At 37.4% G+C, this 14,590-nt stretch overlaps 1 non-coding gene across 1 annotated transcript; it reads right to left on the reverse strand.

Annotated features, from left to right (window-relative positions):
- Nucleotides 1-13,023: 13,023 nt before the first annotated feature.
- On the reverse strand, nucleotides 13,024-13,096 carry TRNAG-GCC (transfer RNA glycine (anticodon GCC)). Its single transcript has one exon. It is a non-coding gene; the product is annotated as a tRNA-Gly (tRNA).
- Between the last annotated feature and the right edge of the window lie 1,494 nt (nucleotides 13,097-14,590).

A 14,590-nucleotide genomic window follows, 5' to 3' on the forward strand; every position in this document is an offset into this window, starting at 1 on the left:
TCCAAATTTGCTGGCATATTGAGTGCAGCACTTTCACCAGCATCATCTTTAAGATTTGAAATAGCTCAACTGGAATTCCATCACCTCCACTAGCTTTGTTCGTAGTGATGCTTCCTAAGGCCCGCTTGACTTCGCATTCCAGGATGTCTGGCTCTAGGTGAGTGATCGCACCATCATGATTATCTTGGTCGTAAAGATCTTTTTTATATAGTTCTTCTGTGTATTCTTGCCACCTCTTCTTAATATCTTCTGCTTCTGTTGGGTCCATAGCATTTCTGTCCTTTATTGAGCCCATCTTTGCATGAAATGTTCCCCTCATATCTGATTTCCCCTCATTCTTAAGAAGCAGAGATAAAGCCTGTATTATACTCTGTTGGTCCATTGACTATAGTTAACACATTCTGTCACCTTTTTATTTAGTTGAATATGGTCCCAATAAGATAAGGTACTCCTGATATCTGTGAAAGTGAAAGTGTTAGTCCCTCAGTTGTGTCCAGCTGTTTGTGATCCCGTGGACTGCAACCCACCAGGCTCCTCTGTCCTTGGAATTCTCCAGGCGAGAATACTGGAGCAGGTTGTCATTCCCTTCTCCAGAAGATCTTCCTGTCTCCGGGGTTGAACGCAGGTTTTCTGTGTTGCAGGTGGATCCTTTACCATCTGAGCCATCAGGGAAGTCCTGGTACTTGGCCTCTGATCTTATTTGGAAACAGCATGTGGGCAGATGTGGTTCAATAAAGGATCTTGAGATGAGATGATACTGGTTTTAGTGTGGGCCCTGAATCCTGTGACTCAGTTCAGTTCTAGCATCTTATAAAAGAAAGGAGAGGGAACCTTGAGACACAGAGTGGGAGCTCAAGTGAAGATAGAGGTGGTGTTTGAAGTGACTGAAGAGGTGTGTCTCCAAACCAAGGACTGTGCGCAGCTACCAAGAAGGTCAGAAGCTGCAAGAGAAGAAATTTCTGTTGTTTTAAGCTACTGAATTTGTGGTATTTTGTTACATTACCTCTGGAAAACTAGCATATACTCTTACTCTCAGAACCGTGAGTTGTTCTGAGTTGACTATATTAGGTGAGATAGACCATCAAGTGTGAGGGGCAACACTTGCTTGTGAGGTCATCTCTCCACAGGGTGATCAGGGAAGGTCCTCACTGCTTCCCAGCTAAATTCGTTTACATAGCACTCTTCAGCACATGGCATACTTCATGTCATATTTTTCTAATTTTTAAAAATTGAAGTAGAGTTGACTTATGTGTTTTTCTAATTTTTGTTGTTTATTAATGTCTTTTTCCCACTAGATGATAAACTCCATGAGAGCATGGATTTTCGCTTGTTTTATTCCTTGTTATCTAGACCAGTGATGTAATGAAATGACTGTCAGTTATCAATTTAGTGAAGGTTTATGATGAAACACTTGTATAACCCCAGAGTAACACTACACAGATTACTTTCAGGTTGTAAAGGGGAAAATACTGCTATTAAATAGAGAAATCAAATTATCACCACCCTAATATAGCAGTTAATCTTAGTATCATCAATGGTAGGCAACTAGATAGTACATTGTGTTTTCTTAGGTGATGTACAATGAAGTTGGTAACATTACTTATGATACTGTGTAGCCACATGTGGTTAACTTAAATCCACAGAGTATCCTTATAGCTCTCAGTTATTAAGTAAAGAACAAGCTAAATTTCACCACAGAGAAGAAATCAGACAAGTTCAGAAGATGGTATATCCTGTAAGATGACAGTTCAGAGTCATTAAAATAAAGGGTTTGTTCCAGATAAGAAGAGACACAAGGAATAAAACAACTAGGTGCAGGGTATGGGCTTGACTTATATAGATCAGTCTTAAATGGAACATTTGGTCCATGAATAGAATTTAAGTTCTCATGTAAGGTGAGATGAACATTTTTTGAAATAAATATAATGAATATGAACTGGAAAAGTATAGGAATATTGAGAGTATTATCTTATTTTGATAAAAATACAGTGTTTCACTGTTCAATAATTATTTCTATTTTATATAACAAGTTATCTCAGTTATATTCGACTCTTTGTGACCCAGTGGACTGTAGCCCTCCAGGCGCCTTTGTCCATGGGGATTCTGCAGGCAAGAATACTGGCGTGGGTTGCCATGACCTCCTCCAGGAGATCTTCTCAACCCAGGAAGAGATGAACACTCATCCCTTATGTCTCTTGCGCTGGCAGACAGGTTCTTTGCCGCTAGCGCCACCTGGGAAGCCCCAAGATAAATGGTTAAAATAGTATGTATAGAACAATAATAAAGGGAAATATACACATGCAGATTTTTTTTTTTAATTAGGCACTTAGCTCATAGATTTTTTTGAGTTATTGTTTCTGGATGAAAGGAAGGAAAATTGCCTTTGGGGTACAAGTGAGAGAAGGGAGTGGGTACACAGAGACCAAAGTGCTTCACGTTTCAAGTTATAAACCTGCCACCTACAAAAAGGTTAACTGTTACAATTAGTTTGAAGAGCTGTAGGCCCAGAGTAAGTTTTATAATTGCATGCCTTTAAATTCTCAAAATTTCTGGAGCTAAGTCAAATTGAGCTTCCCCTAGTTGACCTAAATTAGTGAGTTATATTAACTCATACCATAACTAGCTCCATTTGTTCATTATGTTTCAAAAAATCTGGAAATTCTCTTTTAATCTTTTTAAAATTTAAATGACTCTACCCCAAAAAGACAGAATCTCAATATTTGATCTAGAGTTTTATATGCTGTAAGTATTTTTTCTTCTTTTCCTTCCTGCCCCATCCCTGCCATGTTTCCTTTCTTCCTTCCTTTTATCCATCCCTCTCTCCCTTCTGCCTTCTTCCTCTTTTCTGTCTCTTGATTCACATCATCTACTAACACCATGGGCTTCCCAGGTGGCTCAGTTATAAAGAATCCACCTGCCAAGCAGGAGATGCAGGTTCGATCCTTGTGTTGGGAAGATCCCCTGGAGAAAGAAATGGCAACCCACTTGTGTATTCTTGTCTGGGAAATCCCATGGATAGAGGAGCCTGGTTGGCTGCAGTCCATGGGGTCACAAAAGGAGTCGAACATAGCTTAGTGCATAAACAACAACAATCAATACCATATTCATTTCAGATTTTTTTAAAGAAAAAATTCAAAGCCCCTGATTTGAAAGCCCCTGATTTCATTCCTATCTGTTTCTCTTCAGAGAGAAGCGCTTCTAGTGTTTTTTTTTTTGTATGCATGATTTTATACTGTTAAATAAGTATAAACAATCTTTCATTGTTCAGTAAAGCATACATTTCCATAAGTTGTTTTGATAATGTTTTTGCTTGTTTTGGGACTGTATATATTATACTGTACAAATGCTTTGCAACTCTCTTTTGTTAGTGTTATATTTTTGAGATTTATCCATGTTGCCATAAATAGCTAAATTTAGTTTGTTCATTTTAGTTGCTAAAATAGTGTTACATTTTATGAATCTATCAAAATATATCCTTTTAAAATTTAAATATATTGGGCTATCTGTTGTTTTGTTTCCATAAACATAGCTGTAAGTAGCATTTTAAAATGTCTTCTTTTGTGCATGTTAGAGAGTTTCTCTAAGATATATACATATGAGCAGAATTACTAGTATGAGGCTGTGTGTATCTTCACCTTTTCTAGACATGCCGAATCATGCTCCCAAGTGGTTTGTTCCAGTTGCCATTTCCTTCTCCAAGTTCTATCAGCAGTAAGTGAAAATTCCTGTTGTATTGTATCTGGCTAATAATAGGTGTTTTCATACTCTAAAAATTTGCCAATTTGGTAATTGTGAACTGATACCTAATTGTTCTATTTACCTCATTCCTAATAAGATTAAAAATCTTTTCACATATTAAGTGACCAGTGGATTTCCTGTTTTGTGAGCTGCCCATTTTTCTGTTGGGTGATTGATTTCCATGCATTTTTTATATGTTCTAGGTGCTAATTCTTTGTTAGGTACATGTGTTGCAAATATTTTCTCCCAGGCTGTGACTTGCATTTTCACTATTTGTAATTGAATCTTATTGTAAAAAAAGCTTATTTTTAATATAGTGTATCTAGTGATCTTTCATTTTGTCATTTGCGCTTTTCTGTGTTTTGTTTAAGAATATACTTTAACATCATTTTATCTCCTTTATTTTTTTCTAGAGTGGTTAAAGGTTTGCTTTTCACATTTAGGTTTTTAATCTCCCTGGGTTATTTTTAATATGTGATAGTATTAAGTAGCGAATCATATGGGTATCTAATTTTCTGATCACCACGTGTCTATTAGCCCTTTCTTTTTCCATTGTAATTAAACCTCTGTCATATATCAAATATCCACACATGAAGTTGTACTCTAGTTTCGTTGATCTACTGAGAGTCTGTCATACTTTCAGTACTCTGATTTATAAATGGGATGAACTTTCTGTATTATGCTAATTAGTTGTTACAATTATAGAGATACCAAGTTTTGTATAATAAGTTGCATTTGCCAGTTTTTCTCAATTCTTTCATTAAGGGTTTTCTTACTGATTTGAATCAATGAGGCCTAGATCCTACTTTCAACTTCATTAATAACTAGTTCTGTGACCTTGGGAAAGTTACCCATGTCACTAACCATCAGCGTTCTCTTTGCAAAGAAGCAGGTCTTATTACCTAACTTACAAAGTGCAGTTGTTGTTGTGAAGGTTAAATAGGAAAGTGAATGTAGATAGTGTAGAGACCCCCAAAATGTTCATTCATTTAAAAAATTTTATCATCTGACAGATAGTCTGAAAATTAATAGATATGTAATAAAGGCTAATTAAATCAACATTTATACACACACACATACACACATACTCTGAAGATCCTTCTTGCCATTCAAAGCTTTAGGGAATTTCTCTCGTTAGGAAGTCACAAGTTTCATTTGTTTTCTCTTCTTGAATAAGAACATACTATGCCTTTTATTAAAGAAATCCAAAACATAAGCCTGGGGGAAATGATTCCAGGGGAGATAACCATTTGAAAACACCGAGTTATCTCTTGGTTTCAGGTAAGATACCTGTGCTTTACATGATTCATTGTAGGTATGAAAGCTGTCAGAGAAAAAAATGGCCATTACAATTATGTGACTTTAAAGTATTTTCCAAAAGAGCCATATCTGTCATCAGTTATGAAAGCTGACCGAATGCACATGATGACTGACAGACAGCTGGTTCCCATTCATATTAAGTTCCTCTCAAGCGAAAGGAATGTTAAGGCAATCTGGCCTCATATTATGTTGATTCCAAAGTAATTACATTTGTTATTTCCAGGCGATGCAGTAAATCAAGCCGTGGCAAGTAGGTAGATGTTTCATAGAAGTAATTTTGGAGACCATTAAATATGATCACGTGTTGCACTGAGCACTCTTCTGCCTCAAGACAAATGAGGTCCAGTCTAGGTGTGGGGGAGGGGAGAGAATGAGAAGCAGACTTATTTTCTTTGAAAGGTAGAAAAACATGTTTTTTTTGCATGTTGAGGGAGAATTGACAAGAAACAAAGGAGTTTAGTTAAGGCATGCAGGGGTCAAAGGAATGGTCAAACTGCCCCTATGCTCGGGATTTGTTGTCTCTGTTCTCAGTCCAAGGGCTGCCAAGTCCAGCTGCTTCCCAGGCAGTCGTGTACCTCCCCCAAACACACCTGCTATCCCAGCATTTCCTCTGCTGTGGAGTAAGCTGGCCCTTAATTAATGTCTACAGCATAAGGTTTATGACCCTTCTGATTTCATTATAGTTTGAAACTCTGTGGAGCTTTCTCCCATTCACATAAAGGCCAAATGCTTTTAGAATCCTTTAGTAAACCGATTGCCTAAAGGCTGAATTCAGGAAGGAATCTAATATAGACACTAAATGATCATTTTGTTGTCTCAAAGTCTCTGTTCAAAATGGACATAATTCTTCTTTTAACCTATGGTCTGGCCTCCCCTTAATACCAGCTTCCTAAAGTGTTATCAGAATGCAAGAAAAAAGAAAACCAAAGCTGAATTTGACTTTAAAAGGGATCCTTGCCTTAAACAGAGATTGGCGTAAGAGTAGAATTAAGACTCATTGACTCTAACATTTTTTCCTGTAGACATCAGAGATCTGTCAGTTGCTCAGAGCATTTTAAAGAATTGGGGAATAAAAATTCTGGAATGCTTTAGAAAACTGCCTGGAGGCCTTAGGAAAAGGTGACCTTTGGAAGACTTTCCCAGCTCTGCACCATTCCTGGAGAGAGAACACAAACTGGTTCCATGTGGAAGGCGGCAGGGGAGGGCATGGCTCCTGATCATTAAGGGTAGGCTGGTTTCAATTGCCATGAAATACCCAGTGGTGAAGATTTTTCACTTCATGTCTCTTCAGAGAAATTGAGCCCTGCTCATTGTTCCTGTAACATGGTTTAACCTGGCCAGTGTTTGTCAGTGATTTAGCTTATAGCCTGCAGAATTTCACTTGGGGAACCTGAAATCAGAAATAACATAAACACATGAGGATGCGTAGAGAGTAGGAGAGAAGGAATGAAAATTGTCAATCAAATGGAAATATAAATAAATAAATAAATATAAAATTTCAGGGCTTCTCTGATGACTTGGATGGTCAAAAATCTGCCTGCAGTGCAGGAGACCTGGGCTCAATCTCTGGGTCAGGAAAATCCCCTGGAGAAGGGAATGGCTACCCACTTCAGTATTCTTGCCTGGGAGATCCAATGGACAGAGCAGCCTGGCAGGCTACAGTCCATGGGGTCACAAAGAATTGGACACGACTGAGCAACTAACACTTTTTTGCTTTTTCATACATATATGTGTGTGTGTGTATATATATATATTTTTCTTAGTTTTGTTTCTTTCCTCCAGATTCATTTCCTATATTTACATGTTATATTTAAAGATGAGCCAGAAACAGCTTATTAAGGGAAGTGGGTTTTGTTTTCTTCATTTTGGAAAACATTTGAAATTCCAAAACCCTCACTACGTAACATGAGTTTTTAGAGCAAGTATGATTGATTATGTAAATGGAGAGGAAAATAAATATATAAATATCTGTGTACAGTACATGCATTGTATTATACACGTACATAAGAGACTGTATGCTTTGCCTTTGGCAGATCCAAAATAGTAGATACTGTGAAATGTTTTGAGAAAAGCAGACTACAGGAGCCCACACAAGATGACATGACATGATGGTGATATCACATTTTTCTTAGTTTATTCATTTCTTTCCTCTACTTCATGTGAAGATGTCATAAACATCTCAGCCTACACTGAGAGTGCTAACATACTGCTCTGTGGAGCTCAGTAGTCCCAGCCATGTCTGAACTGGATCCCACATGCTTATTTCCCCTGCCTGGGGAACATCACACTCACTGTCTGCAGCAGGAGTCTAATCTGCTTGGGGTTGCTGATTCTCATGCTGGTTTCCCCACTAATCGCCTGTGTGGATTTGGAGACCTCACTTCACCTTTTAGCCCCTGATATCCATTTACTTGGCACAGAATAATTTGCAATACATTTTGATTAATTAACTAATTAGGAGTGTGAGTTTGATCTTGGAGTCTTAAGACCCCTCTGCCCCATTCAACAATTTTTTGTAACCATTTTTGACTCAGAAAAAAATAACAGATTTTTAGTGTCTTGACTAACAAGATGGTATGTCAACTGGCAAACTTAACCTTTTCTAGATATGCCAAGAAAGATGCACTTGAATACTGGTATGAAATCTGGAAACTATTTGTTCCCACTGTGGGGTTTTGAATGCAGGTAGTAATAACAAGAAGTCATTACACACGGGATGACTTTGTATACTGTTTCAAAATGATTTAAACAGTGCACTTCTTCCTCCAACAGGATGTAACCTTCCTCCAAAACACATGGCTTAAGGAGCGCAGCACAAGTTAGACTTCATACCCCTTCACCCCCTTATCTAAACAACACTTTAGGGCATCACTGTGCCATGCACTGCTAAAACCCTAGAGGTATCATGTGTATGACAATCCCAAGTCAAACCTAAACCTTTCAATGTCTGGGAGGTGATCATATCACCTGTACCTATTAAACAGTGACTCTGTTTCTCCTTCCCCTCGGCCCATCAGTTCAGCTCAGTTCAGTTGCTCAGTCATGTCCAACTCTTTGCGACCCCATGCTACAGCATGCCAGGCTTCACTGTCAATCACCGACTCCCAAAGCTTGCTCAAACTCATGTCTATTGAGTTGGTGATGCCATCCAACCATCTCATCCTGTCATCCCCTTCTCCTCCTGCCTTCATTCTTTCCCAGCATCAGGGTCTTTTCCAGTGAATCAGTTCTTCGCATCAGATGGCCAAAGTATTGAAGTTTCAGCTTCAACATCAGTCCTTCTAATGAATATTCAGGACTGATTGCCTTTAGGATTGACTGGCTTGATCTCCTTGCAGTCCAAGGGACTCTCAAGAGTCCTCTCCAACACCACAGTTCAAAAACATCAATTCTTTTGCACTCAGCTTTCTTTATAGTCCAACTCTCACATCTATACATGATTACTGGAAAAACCATAGCTTTGACTAGACAGACCTTTGTCAGCAAAGTAATGTCTCTGCTTTTTAATATACTGCCTCTGTTGGTCATAGCTTTTCTTCCAAGAAGCAAGTGTCTTTAAATTTCATAGCTGCAGTCACCATTTGCAGAGATTTTTGAGCCCAAGAAAATAGAGTCTGTCATGGTTTCTATTGTTTCTGCATCTATGTGCCAAGAAGTGATGGGACCGGATGCCGTGATCTTCATCTTTTGAATGTTGAGTTTTAAGCCAACTTTTCCACTCTCCTCTTTCACTTTCATCAAGAGGCTCTTTAGTTCTTCTTCACTTTCTGCCATAAGGGTCTGCCTCAGCCCATGGTAACCTCTATTCTACTTATGTCTCTGTGAATTTTCCTACTCTAGCTACCTCATACAAATGGAATTGTATGATATTTATCCTTTTGTGCTTAGTGTATTTCATTTGGCATTATATTTTCACACTTCATCCATGTTGTAGCATATATCAGAATTTCATTTCTTCCTAGGGCTGAATATTCCACTGCATGGGTGTACACATTTGTTTATCTGTTCATTCATTTGGGTTGTTTCTACCTTTTGATTGTTATGAATAATGTTGCCATGAACATTGACATTTAAGTATCTGTTTTAGTCTGTTTTCAATTCTTTTGGGTATATTCTTAGAATTAGAATTGCTGGACCATGTGGTAATTTTATGTTTAACTATTCCACAGTGACTGAACCATTTAATATAACCACCAACAATGCATGGGTGTTCTAATATCTGCATACCCTCACTAACACATTACTATTTATTTAAAAATGTTACTTTTTAAAATAAAAAAAGTTTTAAAACAAAAAATTGTTATTTTTTAAAAAAATAACAGTTAGTTTCTTTAGGTAGATATATTCCTAAGTATTTTATTCTTTTCATTGTAATGGTGAATGGAATTGTTTCCTTAATTTCTTTTTCTACTTTCTCATTATTAGTGTATAGGAATGCAAGGGATTTCTCTGTGTTGATTTTATATCCTGAAACTTTACTATATTCATTGATTAGTGCTAGTAATTTTCTGGTGGAGTCTTTAGGGTTTTCTATGTAGAGGATCATGTCATCTGCAAACAGTGAGAGTTTTACTTCTTCTTTTCCAGTTTGGATTCCTTTTATTTCTTTTTCTGCTCTGATTGCTGTGGCCAAAACTTCCAGAACTATGTTGAATAGTAGCGGTGAAAGTGGGCACCCTTGTCTTGTTCCTGACTTAAAGGGAAATGCTTTCAATTTTTCACCATTGAGGATAATGTTTGCTGTGGGTCTGTCATATATAGCTTTTATTATGTTAAAGTATATTCCCTCTATCCCTGCTTTCTGGAGGGTTTTTTTTTTTTATCATAAATGGATGTTGAATTTTGTCAAAGGCCTTCTCTGCATCTATTGAGATAATCATGTGGTTTTTAATCTTTTAATTTGTTAATGTGGTGAATTACATTGATTGATTTGCTGATATTGAAGAATCCTTGCATCCCTGGGATAAAGCCCACTTGGTCATGGTGTATATATAGAAAACTATAAAACACTGATGAAAGAAATCAAAGAGGACACTAATAGATGGAGAAATATACCATGTTCATGGATTGGAAGAATCAATATAGTGAAAATGAGGATACTAATCAAAGCAATCTACAGATTCAACGCAATCCCTATCAAGCTACCAGTGGTATTTTTCAAAGAGCTAGAACAAATAATTTCACAATTTGTATGGAAATACAAAAAAAACCTCGAATAGCCAAAGCAATCTTGAGAAAGAAGAATGGAACTGGAGGAATCAACCTGCCTGACTTCAGGCTCTACTCCAAAGCCACTATCATCAAGACAGTATGGTACTGGCACAAAGACAGAAATATAGATCAATGGAACAAAATAGAAAGCCCAGCAATAAATCTACACACCTATGGACACCTTATCTTCAACAAAGGAGGCAAGAATATACAATGGATTAAAGACAATCTCTTTAACAAGTGGTGCTGGGAAAACTGGTCAACCACTTGTAAAAGAATGAAACTAGAGCACTTTCTAACACCGCACACAAAAATAAACTCAAAATGGATTAAAGATCTAAATGTAAGACCAGAAACTATAAAACTCCTAGCGGAGAACATAGGCAAAAGACTCTCTGACATAAATCACAGCAGGATCCTCTATGATCCACCTCCCAGAATACTGGAAATAAAAGCAAAAATAAACAAATGAGATCTAATTAAAATTAAAAGCTTCTGCACAAAAAGGAAACTATAAGCAAGGTGAAATGACAGCCTTTGGAATGGGAGAAAATAATAGCAAATGAAGCAACTGACAAATAACTAATCTCAAAAATATACAAGCAATTCACGCAGCTCAATTCCAGAAAAATAAACGACCCAATCAAAAAATGGGCCAAAGAACTAAACAGACATTTCTCCAAAGAAGACATATGGATGGCTAACAAACACGTGAAAAGATGCTCAACATCACTCATTATCAGAGAAATGAAAATCAAGACCACAATGAGGTACCATTTCACTGCCAGTCAGAATGGCTGCGATCCAAAACTCTACAAGCAATAAATGCTGGAGAGGGTGTGGAGAAAAGGGAACCCTCTTACACTGTTGGTGGGAATGCAAACTAGTACAGCTACTATGGAGAACAGTGTGGAGATTCCTTTAAAAACCTGGAAATAGAACCGCCATACAACCCAGCAATCCCACTGCTAGGCATACACACTGAGGAAACCAGAATTGAAAGAGACACATGTACCCCAATGTTCATCACAGCACTGTTTATAATAGTCAGGACATGGAAGCAACCTAGATGTCCATCAGCAGATGAATGGATTAGAACGCTGTGGTACATGTATACAATGGAGTATTACTCAGCCATTGAAAAGAATACATTTGAATCAGTTCTAATGAGGTGGATGAAACTGGAGCTGATTATACAGATTGAAGTAAGCCAGAAAGAAAAACACCAATACAGTATACTAACACATATATATGGAATTTAAAAAGATGGTAATGATATCCCTGTATGCGAGACAGCAAAAGAGACACAGATGTATAGAACAGACTTTTGGACTCTGTGGGAGAGGGAGAGGGTGGGATGATTAGGGAGAATGGCATTGAAACATGTATACTATCATGTAAGAAACGAATCACTAGTCTAAGTTCGATACAGGATACAGGATGCTTGGGGCTGGTGCACAGGGATGACCCAAAGAGATGGTATGGGGAGGGTGGCGGGAGGGGGGTTCAGGATTGGGAACTCATGTACACCCGTGGTGGATTCATGTCAATGTATGGCAAAACCAACACAGTATTGTAAAGTAAAAAAGAAAAAAATTAAAAAAAAGAGCAAATAAATAAATAACAGTTAGCCTAATGGATGTGAGGTAGTATTTCATTGTAATTTTGACTTGCATAATAATTAATGGGGCTTCCCTGTGCCTCAATCAGTAAAGAATCTATGTGCAGTACAGGAAATCCAGGTTCGATCCCCGAGTTGGGAAGGTCCTCTAGAGTAAGAAATGGCAACCAACTCCAGTTTTCTTGCTTGGGAAATCCCACAGACAGAGGAGCCTGGTCTGTTATAGTCCATGGGGTCACAAAGAGTCAGACATGACCTAGCAACTAAACCACCACCACCACCACCAGTGATTAATGATGTTGAATATTTTTTTCATGTGCTTACTGACTATTTTTATGTCTTCTTTTAAAAAATGTCCATTCAGGTCCTTTGCCCACATTCATATTGTTTTTGTTGTGGTGGTGAGTTATGGGAATTTCTATATATTCTAGATAATAATTCCTTATCAGATTCATGATTGGCAAATATTCTGTTTTGTGAGCTATCTTTTCAATCTGTTGATAGTGTCCTTTGATGTGCAAAAGTTTTAAAATTTTGGGGAATCCCAGTTTATCTATATTTTCTTTTGTTGCTTATATAGCTAATTTTAGTATATGAACTAATGGTGATGTTCACCTCCTACATGTCCATTTGTCAGTTGATAGAGAAGCTGTGTTGTAGGAAGTGGAATTCCACATCATGGGCAGTTGGAAATGGTGCCCTCATGTGATTGAGGGCAATATACTGTAGTGCATTGTAATTCCTTGTCCTCTTATGTGGATTTTTGGATCATATTTTTATGTTATTTATATATTTTCACTTATGTATTTAATAAATTAACCTTTACAGTTATGGAGCAAATGGCTGATAAAATGTCTTGCACAGAAAGCTCAAATGTAAGGTAAAACTAATAATAAAAGCTGAAGTAAGAGCATGGTAGAGTTGTCACTTCTAGTAGGAGCTTTTTGTCAGTCACATTAAGAAGGTCTGACAAGAAGTCGTTAGAAATCTTGAGTATCAGTGTAACTCTTTTATTTGTTTATTAACAATATGTTATTTTTTTATTTGACTGTGGCAGTTCTTAGTTGCAGCACTTGGGATCTTCAGTCTTCACTGTGACTTTTAAGTTCTTAGTTGTGGCATGTGGGATCTAGTTCCCTGGCCAGGGATCGAACCTGGGCCTCCTGCATTGGCAGTGTGAGGTCTTAGCCACTGGACCACCAGGGAAGTTCCTCAACACAAGTATTTTAAAATGTGAATTTATCTCTACTATGTTTAACAACATATCATACTCTAAGTATATATTAATATTATGTATTAGGATATTATCAGTGGTAGGATAGAAATACGAAAACTTGCATGACATTCATAAATATTATTTTATTGTTGGTCATATCATTTTAAATTCTTTTAAACATTATTGCATCATGAGCATGTTTTTAGAGTAGGTTGATATCACATACATATACATTTTTTAATTTATATAGCCAATACTGGGGATGAATCCTCCATGTTTTTTTTTTTAATAGGGTTATTTCAAAACGTTCAGAGACCACTGTGTTCCATAAAGAGAACTAATCTTACAGACACATTTGTCTATCAGCATTGTTGGCTAGGAAACTGGCACACTTTTATGCCTGGAGTTTCTTCTCATTTTAAAACTGTAACATTGACTTGACTCCGGTCTATTTGGCAAAAGTTCCCTGATGGATCACTGAAAAGGCAGCAAAGGATTAGCATGTTTGGCTTTATTATTTATGTGACAAGTGTGCTTTTTTGGCCCATGTTTGTACAGAGTTTGTGTGTGTATAGTTGAGTAATCCTTGGGACAAAACAATTATCACCCCAGGAGACTGATTGGATGCCAGAAGAAGAATACCATAGCTGAGTTCAGTGATGAAAATCATTCTGGGTCTAAGTTGTGTTAATAAGGAAGATAATTTTCTCAACAGCAAAACTATGGCTAATCAGTCACACTGATTCTGGATTTCTTGTTATGCCGTTCTATCTATACTCTTATCCAAGCTATAGATTTGCTAGAGTTCTTGTTCACCCAGAGTTTCCCACTTCTCACTCCTCTGCCCATTTCACTGCTCATTAATACATCCATCAAAAAGCAAGCCAGGACAGAGATGGGAATTTTATCTGGTGGTTTTATTCTCTTGTTGTTTACATTGGCATGAAATTTTGGGGTTATACGTGAATTTTCTTTATCCATGTGGCTCTTCAACTTCAGAGCTGTGGATAATCAACTGCCAATCAAGCCTACTTTCATAACAACTGTCTTAAAGCCAAGACAGGCTTTTCCGGTCATGCTTTAGGTGGCCACAGCTGTAAAGTCATTTATGAGAAAACCTGGCATTTTGACGTGACTTTATAATCAACTTTTGCATTTCTTTGAAACTAGAATGGGAGCAAAGCCAGGCTAGGCACTGAAATTTTTTTCCACATAAGACAGCCTGAAATTAATAGAGAATAAATCATGAAGTCTGAAGGGAACTGAAACTGAACCATAACTTGCCTTCTTCAGGAAATTGTGGTTATCTGAAATCTAAAGTAAAAAGCTTCCTTTTCCAGAGAGTTAACTCTCTCCACACAAGTCTCTCTACAAAATCCGAAGAGACTTCCTTTTAGTCTGCTCCAGATGACTGTGTCTTCTTAACTGTTTCAAGTGTAGGGGAGCTTTCTGCATCTTCAACTGATCTTCAACTGGCTGACTTC

This window comes from Capricornis sumatraensis, chromosome 3 (assembly GCF_032405125.1).
Source record: "Capricornis sumatraensis isolate serow.1 chromosome 3, serow.2, whole genome shotgun sequence".
NCBI lineage: Eukaryota > Metazoa > Chordata > Mammalia > Artiodactyla > Bovidae > Capricornis > Capricornis sumatraensis.